The sequence below is a fragment of the Lagopus leucura genome, unplaced genomic scaffold (genome assembly GCF_019238085.1).
Source record: "Lagopus leucura isolate 7727_CA_CO unplaced genomic scaffold, USGS_WTPT01 Super-Scaffold_1, whole genome shotgun sequence".
Lineage (NCBI taxonomy): Eukaryota > Metazoa > Chordata > Aves > Galliformes > Phasianidae > Lagopus > Lagopus leucura.
The window spans coordinates 9,037,564-9,049,279 of record NW_024962250.1 but is presented as its reverse complement, the minus strand read 5'-3'; the positions used below and the strand labels follow the sequence as shown (position 1 = coordinate 9,049,279).

Below are 11,716 nucleotides of genomic sequence, written 5' to 3'. Positions count from 1 at the left end.
GGCTCCGGGAATCTCAACCAACCCGGGGCTCAGCGCCGCCTCGTGTGTGCCCGCCTCTGCCGCCGTGACTGACCCGGCCGAGAGCCAATCGGCTGGCAGAATTCTCCGAGGCCACCCAATCGGCGCTCCGGAAGCATGGCGGCGGGCGGGTGCCGGAGCGCGGCGGACTCGGTGGCGCCGCGGCAGGGGAAGGGAGACCGCGGCGGCGGTAGCGGCGTGGCAGCGCTGGGAGCGGGACCGCCGCAGGGATGGCGGCGGCTCGCGGGTTAACGCCAGCGGGTTGGGCCGCGGGCCGCCCGTAACTCTCCCAGCGGCCCTCGGCGCCGCGCGCATCAGTTACCCCTCCCCGCGGGCGGGCCGGCTCCCGCCCGGCACCGCAGTCGCTATAGAGACCGCGCCGCACGCCACGGGGCGGAGGCTGGGCCGGGGGCCTCCTCTCTAGCCTCCCCCCGCCCCGCTGCCCGCAGGCCGTCGCCGCGGCGACGGGCGGCACCGTGCTCCGCAGGGACCCGCGGGGACGTGGCGCCCCGAGGAACCGCCGTCACCTCGGCTCCGTTCCAGGTGAGGAGACGCGGGGTGCCTCGCGCCCGCCCCGGGGCCGAGGGCCGCGCGGGGGTCGCGGCCCGGGTGGGTCTGGGGGTCAAGGAGAGGGCCCGGCGTTTCCTAGCCTCCCCCCGGGGCTGGGATTTACGGACGCTCCGTCCCTCCCTCTCGCTTGCCGCAAGGAGAACGGCGCCGTGGGGCGGGCTTGCGGCTCCGTGCAGCCGCACCGCCGGCCCAGCGTTGTGGCGGGCGGCAGGGCGCGGTGCGGTCCGGCCGGCCGGCAATCTGCCGCCCCGAGTCTCGCAGCCATTAGCGGGGGCATCGGTACGTGAACGCGGCTCCGCCTGGCTAGGCCGCGGTGTGCGCTCACTACGGATAGTAGTAAACATACGGGCTGCGTAGGGACGGCGTTTAGGAGAGCGTCGTTGCGTGCTCTTCTCCTGAAGGAAGGGAGAGGGGAATGCCTCGCTCCGAAGGCTGCTGGGATCCCCGGGCTTGTGGCCGCATCCCTGAGTACGGCGCTGGAGCGGAGGGGACAAAGATCGGAGCGGGGCCGGTAACCCGGTAATGTCAGCGCAGGATGGGGGAGGGGGTGGGCAAAGCAGAGCCCCGTGCTGCTTCTGAGCACGGCCTTTTGGGAAGCGCCGACGCTATTCATTATTAATACGGAAAGGACTGTGGAAAATGGGTTATGAAATAGATCGTAATAGCTGTCTTTGGCCGGGTGTGCAGAACCAGTTGAATTGGGTGAATTATTCAGAAATATTATGATATTTTGGATCACGTATTGATGGGAAGGTTGAAAACCCCTAGACTAAATGTACTCTCAGTTTGGAATTGTGTTGGCCTTAAAGCGTAGAATTAGTTTCCGTGCTGTTGTTCTGGAGGAACAAAACCACCGCCGACGAGAGTTCTTATATATTCTCCATAGTTAATGCCATGCCTCTGTGTATGTCAGATGGTTTCAGCTGCCGTATCTGAGCAAACAAAAGATGAAAGCTGCTTCACTGCTTGTTTAGTTTTGGAAATATTTGAGGTGCCTGTTAATGGTATGGTGCAAATGTATCTACCACTTCTTTTCTGTGTTAATGTCCCAGAATACTTTTGTGATGATCCCTCTGCTTTACAGCGTGAACTATGTTTACAAAGTATTAAAACTTTCTTAAGTTTATAAATGAGAAGTGTGCTCGTTGACGTTGATTTAGTCTGTAAGAAAATCTGACTGCCGTAATGCATTTCCTTATCTGTGAAAAGTTGTTTTGAAAATGAAGATACTGCAGTTATAAAAATGCAAAGATGGATTTGCTTCTGGCAAATACTTTGTTCATCTTTGATGTACCATTGTGCTCTTGAAATCCACCATCCTTTTAGATATGTTACTTTGGAAGTGTGAGGGGTTAAAATGAGAAGAGCCGTGTGTGAGGACGGAGCATCAAGATGCTGGTCGGGCTTGGTGTGGTTGTGGCACTACTTCTGCATGCGGCAGTTTCTCTTGTCTCTGACATCACAAATTCCAGAGAGGTTTTTCTAGAGTAACTGATTAAATCAAGAAAGATTTTAGAGTGTAATTAAAAGAGAAGGATGTGTGATGTTTCCCCAGCTAGAAACTGATTTCTAACTGACAAGCTTCTGCTGATTCTCTGTGTATGGATACCTAAGGTTAAACACTTGCTTAGCATGTGAATTTGTGCTATATAGTGTGTTAATATACTCCTGTGTTTTCTGTTTCAGCTGAGACTCGTTTATCTAGTGGGAATGAATTGATGCTCAGTAACATCAAATAACAAAAAGGAGATGTGCAGTTTCTGTGTTTCTCAGTGTTTCCTGTTGTGCCACTCCTGCTCTGTTAAACCCTGACACAAAGCCTTTGTGTTTGGCTGAAGGGGAGGAGAAACAGCTACCTCCTCTGCATAAGACACTGACTGGGGTCCTTCCCAGTCTCTCAGGGATGCATTAAATGCCATCCAGCCACTGTCCTTCCTCCCTCTGCCTACCTCGTAATGCACTCTGCTCTTGGCAGAGAAACCTGAGCTTTGTTGCATTGATCTCACAGATCAGTGTGTTGTGCCATGCATCTAGGAGAAAGGTCTGACAGGCTAATTGCTCAGGTAGAGATGTGCATAAGTTTAAGCATGCAAAATTGACTAAATGTGAACTGGACATTAAGGGATCCAATAGGTTGTGTTTTGTTTAAAAATGACTTACTGTCAGCTTGGTTTCTTGTCAGTGATGGGGATAAAAGAAGCTTTTTCAAATGCATGATCTGTTACATTTTTCTTTAACAAGCTAGTGTTTAGGCTGCCTGACTGGGAATTAGTACAGTAATACATAACGCAAAATTGTTTTGGGCAGTTGTGAGAATACAGGTAAGTGGGGCAGTTTAACTTTCTGCTTTTTCGTGCCAACAGAGTGCTATGATGGCTGTGCTGTGTTCCAAGTCAAGTAGTGGTGGAATAGAAGTGGATTTCCCTGCCTTTGTTGGAAACACCAAATATTGTGTAACACTGCTGTTAGCAGCCGTACCCATCACGGTTGCTTCTTTGAAAATATTCATCCAATCTTTTACTTATCATTATTATTACAACTTTAGTGTATTATTGGTATCTTCCTTTTTTTTTTTTTTTTTTTTTTTTTTTATACCTACAGTGATAACTGTTATTTCCTATATTATTGTTACACATCACTTATTTAGAAGCATAGTTAGTAGAAAATAAGAAGAATGTAATGTGACCTTGTGACTCTTTCTCTTGATTTGGTTGAATATTTTCCTCAGTTTTGAGAAGTCCTGCAAGCCATGTCTTGAATAACTTACTCTTCAAGTCTGTTTCTCAGTAACGGAGAGAAATCTTTGAGAACTTGAAGGAGCTTTTTGGGGAGAAGGAAAGGATTGAATTTGGGAGGAGAGAGGGAAAAGAGGGCGGACTGTGAGACTTAAGATGTCTGTAGCATTTTTATAAATCTGTTGTGAAGACTTCAAAAATCGGTTCACTGCTATGTTCAGGCATATTTTCTTTTTCCTGTGAATCTTGTACTTTGTGGTTGATTCTGTGATGAAAAGCGTTGTCAAATGCTTTTCAAAATGCTATTTTATGCTGTTGCTTTGTCTCCAAAGAGAGTAATCAATTATTGAGAATTAAGTTGTTTGCACTGATGAGGAATTCCATATGATAATTCTTCCTTTCAGAGAAATGTGTGTGTGTGTGCATATGTTGCTTTGCCTTGAGTCTGGTTGCAGCTGGAGGTGAGGAGGGCTGCCTGCTCTTCTGTGGGTGAAGCTGATGAGCTCGCCCATGCTATCAGGGATGAAAGTCAGATCTTGCAGTGCACAGCCATCTGATGTATAAAGAAAGAGTAAAGTATGCTGAACTTGCTTTGAGAGCTTTTAAAAGATGTGAAATTGTTTTAATGTGAAGCCCATTTCTTATTCCTGAATGTTGCAAAGGGATTCGTTAGGTGATGCAGAGATGAGTTAGTATGTGGAGCTAAAAGGAGGAGAAATTGAAGTGATCAAGGTGGACATCATCCTGACTTGCCTACATGTAAATAATATTATTAAGTTTTTGATGCACTGCTCTCAGCTGGAGTTGCCAAGTACTGTTCCTGTGTTAATAGGCTGATTTCAGTGCATTTGTCTACAGTTAGAGAAGATTGCCTCGTGTAGTTGGTGTGTTCTGAGTACTTGGGAGCTGTCTCTAGTCAGCAGCTATTAACTGGGCACTCCGTTACATCCCAAAGAATTTTCAGGCATTTGTTGCTTTTTTTCATGCTGCCTCTCAGTATGTTCAGATTTTGCAACTTTTCTAGCAAGCTATTTGATACAATGTTCTGCAGAGGAGTAGTAGAATTGGGTTGCTTTCTGTACCAGCAGATTGTGTTTTGTTGCAGCTGTTAAGTTTAGTGCTCTGGGAACGTTACTCTTGTCCAGCAGTATGGCTTCTGAGCAAATTGAGCACATCTGTTTAGCTTTTATGTTGACAATTTGAAAAAAGAAATTAAAAAAAAAAAAATGAGGTGAGGAGGTGATCTGTAGATCTGTAAGTAAAGAGTGCTTCTCTTCAGCATACAATGTTCTTAGAAGATTGGTGTCATTATTTTGTTGTAAACAGCGTTATGTCCAGTTATTTACAATCTAAAAATGGCTTGTTACTTTCCTGTCTTTCCATTTGTCAGCATCCTGCACTACGTAGATTCAGAACGTGCGTTATCTGATGAGTGAAGCTGTATTAAAAGAGAAATGTCTGTGCTATTCCTTGAATTTTATTGGGTATTTTGCCTTTGCGTGTGACACTCTGACTTTCTGTTCCCAGTAAAATCAAGGAATTATTCCTGAAGAAGAGTCAGCCTCAAGCATACTGGCCTGTTGTACCCCCCAGAGCCGAAGGATTGGAATTGATATTAGATCAGGATGCTATTTCAGTGTAACATTTATCTACTGCTGTGTAAGGCTCCAGGGATTATTGTGATGATCACGATGATTTGGGTGAAATGATATTTCTACAGTTTTGAGTGAGACAGTGTTTCCACTGGGGAAAACTGTGGAACATTTCATCTGGATGGAGCAAACTTATGAAAGAATCATAAGACAGATCAGTAAGAAGAAAGTGTTTATTGGTCTTGTGGGAGAAACGTGCTAGCTAACCCAGGCAGTTTTTGTCTTGAGTAGGCAAGAACTAAGAAATGCTGAAACTGAGGAGCAAATTTGAGTCTCTCACAGTAAAGCAGATGCACAGAGGAAAAAAACTCCATCACTTACTGTTTTGTTCTTGACATTTACTTACAGAATGCACACGCAGAAACATAATTTTCATATGTTAACTTCTGCAGATGAAATTGCAGATTATTGTTGAACCGAACAACTGGTTGCTGTTTAAGAGGAGAAGAATGTGTCTTCTGCCTGTGCCTTTTCTAGCACCCATTGATCTCTGAGCTGTGCCTGTACAAACTCATAGATTTGGTAGTGAATGATTCTAAGAAGGGAGTTGTTTATATTGCTTTTTTTTTTCTGAAATAGGTTTATAATTCTTATTAGGTCCTGCTGTTCGGTGCGTCTTCACTCTGAATGGCTAGCTGAGGGAAGCAGTCATAACCAGATCCTTTCTGGTGCCGCAGGCTCGGTGCTTGGTTGGTGTTTTCTGCCTACTGTCAACTCAGAGAAGAGGCAAGAATAGGAGGAGCGTTTTATCTGGAAGTCTGTTGATAGGTCATGTTCTTCTTCCTTTCCTATTGCTCAGGAGCGGGAAACTTGGACTAGTTTCATTTGGTCTGGATGCTTCTTAGTGTTGATACTGTTCTTATATATTTAATTAAAATTATGATACTAGGATACCTTGTTTATTTGGCTTTTCTTCTGTAATAATCTCCAATGACTGGATCTCTTCTTTCCTTGATGAGTCAATTTTCCCTTGTCTGCAAGACAGTTGCATCAGGACACTTTTGCATGTTTGGCAGCTAACTAAAATCTGAGCAGGCACTTTACCTCTTCTGATGTGTAAGAAATTAATATCACTTTTTAAATTCTCTTGGTCCACATGTTCATAATACATAAATTCACTAATTCTGTGATACTTTATTTTACATCCAATCCCTTGACTGTTAAAATATATTTTCTGGACTTAGGGCATACTCAACAAACTAAATTTACATAGGATAATTATAGTTCCCTAATGAAATATACTTTTATAGTTGAGTTTCAAGGATTAAGGAGTAATCAGTCTGTCTGCTTTGAGGGCAAGGGAGCCCTTGTGGTTACTGAGGCTAACTTTGTGCACAAGAGCAGCTTCCCTTGGACTTCTCTGAGTAGTGTTTGTTAACAGTAGTTGAATACAAGCATATAATTCAAAATAAATAATTTGGTTGTCTTTTAAGAATCCTCAGTAATGAGGAATCCATTGAAATCATTCATGAAGCCTTACAATAGTAGAATATCCTTACTGACTAAAATTAAAAACCTCAGGTCTTTTTGTAAGTGATCTAAATGTTCAACCTCTGACTATCAGGATTTTCTGTGTCGTAATGGATCTCTTGTGATTCCTTAAGCTTAAGCCATTTTATTTGGTAACCTAAAGACATTGAACTTTGTGTTTTTCCCACTCAATGCATGTTGTCCAACACTTTAATAGCTGTTTTCTACCCCTTTTCTTGACATGCGAAAGCAGAAACTGGGTATAGTACTCGAGCAGCTATTCTAACACTAGCAGGTAGAGAGGTGTTATGATCTCCCAAAGTATTTATTTGCCTACTCATCAGCGGTTGTCGGAGCCTTACTGCTGCAGTAGATGGATCTAATTAGGAGTGACTGATTATCTGTATCATGTCAGATGATGCTTCCGTGTGTTCTTTGCTCCCTGATGTATAATGTCCTCTTTTATCTGAGTTGGAACACGTGCAGTTTGATTGCAGTACATTAAATGGCTGACACTGTTTGTTCTATGCCACTTCTTTATCTCAGGATCAGCTACAGACCTTGTATATTGCTTTTCCTAAACTTTTAATAACAGAGATGTGAATAAAGTGATAAACTAATTCCTGTTGGGACTAATTAGAGCAGCATTATTTCAGCTAACTTAGTTATATTTTGAGACCTAGTCTTCATTGTGATGTACTCATTTTTCTGCCGTTTTAGTTTCTTAAAAACAGACTTCTATGTGGTACGTGTCTCGTGGAGTGTTCTCACGGCGGTGTCGTTGCCGTAGGGTCTTTATGGGCCAAAGTTGTAATGTTATCGTTAGAAAGTTACTTTGACAAGAACGTCAGTTGAACAGCAGCTCTTATGTCTCGCTTATTCTTCATGCTTCGCTTGTGCTCGCTGTGTCCTGGCGCCGTACCCGCGGCTGGCTGCGGCTCCCCGCCCCGGCAGGCCGTGCTGCTCCGAGCCGCGCTCCCGCCTGGCCGCGCCCGCGCGGAGCTGGCCGTGGTGCTGAGCGCCGCCCTCGGGATGCGAGTGCGTTCTGACCAGCTCCTGGTTCCGCGCAGCGTTCTGCCTTTGGACCTCTGCCGCAAACCTTTCTGCCCACTCTCTGCTGTGGAAGAGGTTTCCCCAGAAGCGCCTGTTGCAGATTTCTCGCGGCCCATGTTACATTCATCATTAGTAGCAGATTCCTTGTGGTCTAAATTGCATCATAGGTGTTTATATCAGCCTTGAGTGAGGGAGATAAACTCGTGCAGTTCTATTAGCGCCACTATAATGTGACACTTGAGCGATCGCAGTCTGTCAGAATGAACTTTTAGACAGTATAATGTGCAAAATCATGGCTCTCACTGTTTTGTGATCTCAGCCCTGGTCCTCATCAGAGTCCAACAGAACAGCATCCGAAGATGAGCTTGAAAAATAATACATCTATAGGCAGGTTTCAGCTCATTACAAGCATTTAAAAATGTATTTTCATCTGCTTTCCACTAATAACTGTATTCTCCTTTCCTCCCCACACCATTCTTTTCTTTCTCATGTACTTCAAACATGATTACTAATGGCGCCATTTCCAATGCTTACTAAATATGCTACACATAACCCTCTCCTCCCCCCCAGCACTCAAATAAAACTTAGAAAAATGCACCTAAGACTTTCCTTCCTTGTATTGCTCCCATCACCAGCTTTCTCAGCTTGACAAAGTTTCAGTAGACAAATTGTCCTTTGATCAGACATTTCAGCTGATAATGACTGACAAATGGATTAAAGAAATGTACTTTGCCCTGGTCCCCCTACATGTTAGTCTTGCAGGGTCTTTAATATTTAATAATGTGGTAAAAGCCTAGTCCTCCTAGGGCAAGAAATTCCATGTCAGCAGAAGCATCTGATTACTTACCTAGCAAATGCTGTAGAAATCTCTTCATCATTCTTCCTTGTTAATAGGTAGTGCCAGACCACAATTAGATGTATATGTAATCAGGGCAAAAATATTTTAATCCAGAGATAAGAATTGAATTCTAAAAAAAAAACCTCTGTCTTTATACAGGGTTTGCATTTAATTTGTTGCCTGTGGAAAGGTAGTGAAATTAAGATGACAATTTAGCTAAAATTCAGAGATTCCTTATGAAATTATATTGAGGAATAACCCACTGAATTTATTTAGAGAAGTGAAAATAATGTCAAGAGATTTGATTATTATATCAATTCTGGCAACAGAATTATGGGTTTCACATTGTAACTTTTGTAGATGGCATCATATGTTTTCTATGTTTTATGGCAGTTGTTTCTGGCTGTTTATGAGAGGTATTTTTTTGTTGTTGATATGTGATGTTCTATTTTTTTCTTTTTCCCCCTGAAATAAACACATCATTGGAAATGCCTTAAGTAGCCTCAGGTAGATACAGAAGTCACAGTTTTGGGGAGCTTTTTATGCTCTTGCTTCTCTTGATTCTCAGGTCTTCAGCAGCCTAAAATTTTCCAGTTGCATCACTTGTATAAAAATGGTTGTTTATGTAGCTGCTACCTGAAGTAACAAACTTTCATTCAGAAGTCATTTCTTTGAACTCCAAGTGTTGCTTAGCTGTCCTCAAACTCCATTGTGAGCAAATACATTGCAGGAATTTTCATTGCTAAAAATCTGACCTAGAATCCCTCAACCAGCTACATTAAGTAAACTTGAGGTTAAGAGACATGTATTAATGTGTTGGTTCTCTGCATCCAACCAGTGGAATTAATTAAATGTAATGATGAGAAGCATTTCCTTATCTGAAGCCAGATACTGGGATGAAAAAACATCCCTTGTCTAATCAATATCTTTCTGCAACCATCTGTAGTCTGTTGTTTTTGTTGTTTTTTTTTTTTATATTGATCTTTGTGTGCAACAAGTCACATGCTAAAATGATAAGCAGAGATGATTGCCTTCTTCGGGTTGGCATAAGATCCTCTTGGCTTGAACCCTTTGGTATCTGATGAAAGATAAAGTAATAGAAAAATTGCAAGTAATAATGAACTCATGTATTTGCTGTTTTCAAGTAACTGATGTGTGGAAGTCATCCATGATCCTCACAGCTATGGAAAAGTTCATACATCCACAATAACCAATAATCACGCCATATTTAAATACTCTATTGGCTCAATTCTGTGCATGCACAATTTTCCCAACTGAGGAGTGTTTAGTTTCATTGGGAAGAACTATTGGGTATGTGAGAAGTAGGTGGGCCATTAAAACTGAAGAAATAACATGGCTGTGATGTGATTGTTATTTAAAAAATTACCATGCTTGTGTGTTTTTAGCATGTTTTTTGTTTAAAACTAAATCCAAGTGCAGATTCCATAAAGTAACAAAGAATTAAAGATGATTTTATATATTCAAATTAATATTTTTGCAAGAATATTAGAGTGGAGGAGAAATAAATACACTCCATAAAGCAAGGCTCTTATGGGGGTTAGAGAAAAGAAAAATAAATTGCTGGCAGTAGCTATGTCTAGCTAATTATAACACCAACGTTGCTTTACTTGTAAATGTCACTCCCTTAAACTAGCACTTCCAGCTTGAAAGCAGTTCCACCCAATCCCTGCCTTTAGGAGGATTTGTATTGCCACATGGTAATTCAAATTAGGAAACTATTCTATCTTAAGACTAAACTTTTCTGTGAATCTCCAATTTTAAGAAAGTTTTAGAAAAGCACTGCTGCCAAAATTTGTGATTACAATCTCTCTGTCATCCAGTATAACTTGCAAGAACAACATACATAGGAAAAGTAGCACTTCCTAGGCTGATTCTGTTTTTTATTAATCTAAAGAGCTGTTGTCATTGAAGTAGCAGTGCTTATCGTTAGAGGATGATATCATATGAGTATGATTATGTGATGTTAAGTAGTTTTGATAGTGCTGCAGGTTTTTAACATTTGAGAGTCTTTTACTGTAACTGCTTATTCTGTGACTAGCCTAACTTTATAGCAGTAAGTATAATTTAAAATTTTACTTCACAGGATTTTAGCAAAAGCAGCATTGTAAAAGAATATCTGCTATTTTTTAAAGAATATAATTGCTGTTATAACCACATATTTTAAGGAACAGTAATGAATGAATGTAACCAGAAGTGAGACGCATTTAATAGCCTATGAATGGTTTGATCTTTGCTATATTTAAAAATGCTCCAAGCTGTATTTCTTTTGATCTTTCTTTGTGGGTTTTTTTTTTTTTTTTTTTTTTTTTTTGTTAAAAGTTAATATTTAGTAAAAGACACATGGAAATTCAGTTTCAGGAGTCACTACTCATTATTTTCTTAAATACATATTGTAATAGATTGTGATACTTCAGCTGGGGTGTGCATTTCTGATCTTAATGAATCACAAAATTGCTCTTTGTTAAGGGTAACAAATCTTAAAAGGAATATTGCACTTTCATAAGTGAAAAAAACATGAGCAAATATGAAAATTGTTGAAAGTCACAGGGATGCGCTTTAGATGCGAGTTATTAAGTCAACACAATTTAATTGCTGAAATGGTCTGCAGCATGATTTGATGTACCTTGATTAGAGGTAGAATTCAAGCTTATAATATTAGTGATTAGTATTAGTTTTTAATGTGTATATGAAAAATCTGAATTTGAATGAGAAGTGTGACGATGGAGGGCATGGGAAGCATGTCAACTGATGGGAAGAGTACTATAAATAGATATATTGAGATTATTATAGACAAAACTCAGTATAAAAGGGGAAGGTGAAATGATGGAACAAACTGTACTTGGAGATCCTGAATGTTTTTTGCATACAAGATTTTCTTATTTTCCTCCAAGTAGTTGCCTGATGGAAGAGCTAGAGAAAAAGAATTTACTTGAGTTGAAGTTGCTTGCTTTCTGTCATCGTTCCAATAACAGCTAGCTAGCCAATAGGTTTAGGGTTGGAACTTCTTTGAAGCAAATGACAAAATGTTACAGGCAAGTATTTAATTGGAATTCCTCAGTTCAGATAATTTGAAATTATGGTATTATAGGGAACAGAATTTCTCCTCTCTACGTCTTCCCAGACATAATGTATGAATGTATAGTTGTTTGTTTTTTTTTTAATAGGAAGTACTTGAATGGTATACAATATTCAAGGTACCAGTGAACCAGGGATATAGAAAAAAGCAGAGATGATCTTTGTGTTGTTCTCTGTTTCATCTGAATTGCTAACGTTTGATTTTATTGCCTTTTGACTGCTACTTATAATTAAGTTGTCATCACTTTTAACTGTATATCATAAAAAACAATATCTTATTTTTG

The 11,716-nt window shown here is 41.3% G+C and overlaps 1 protein-coding gene across 2 annotated transcripts in view; it reads left to right on the top strand.

Moving 5' to 3' along the window:
• Positions 1–518: 518 nt before the first annotated feature.
• The window catches only part of TTBK2 (tau tubulin kinase 2), a 76,966-nt gene continuing 65,768 nt past the window's right edge, over positions 519–11,716 (top strand). For both annotated transcript variants that reach the window (XM_042864331.1, XM_042864321.1), the window contains exon 1: positions 519–561. The gene's annotated coding sequence lies outside the window, so the exon portion shown is untranslated. The remainder of the gene's footprint in view (positions 562–11,716) is intronic.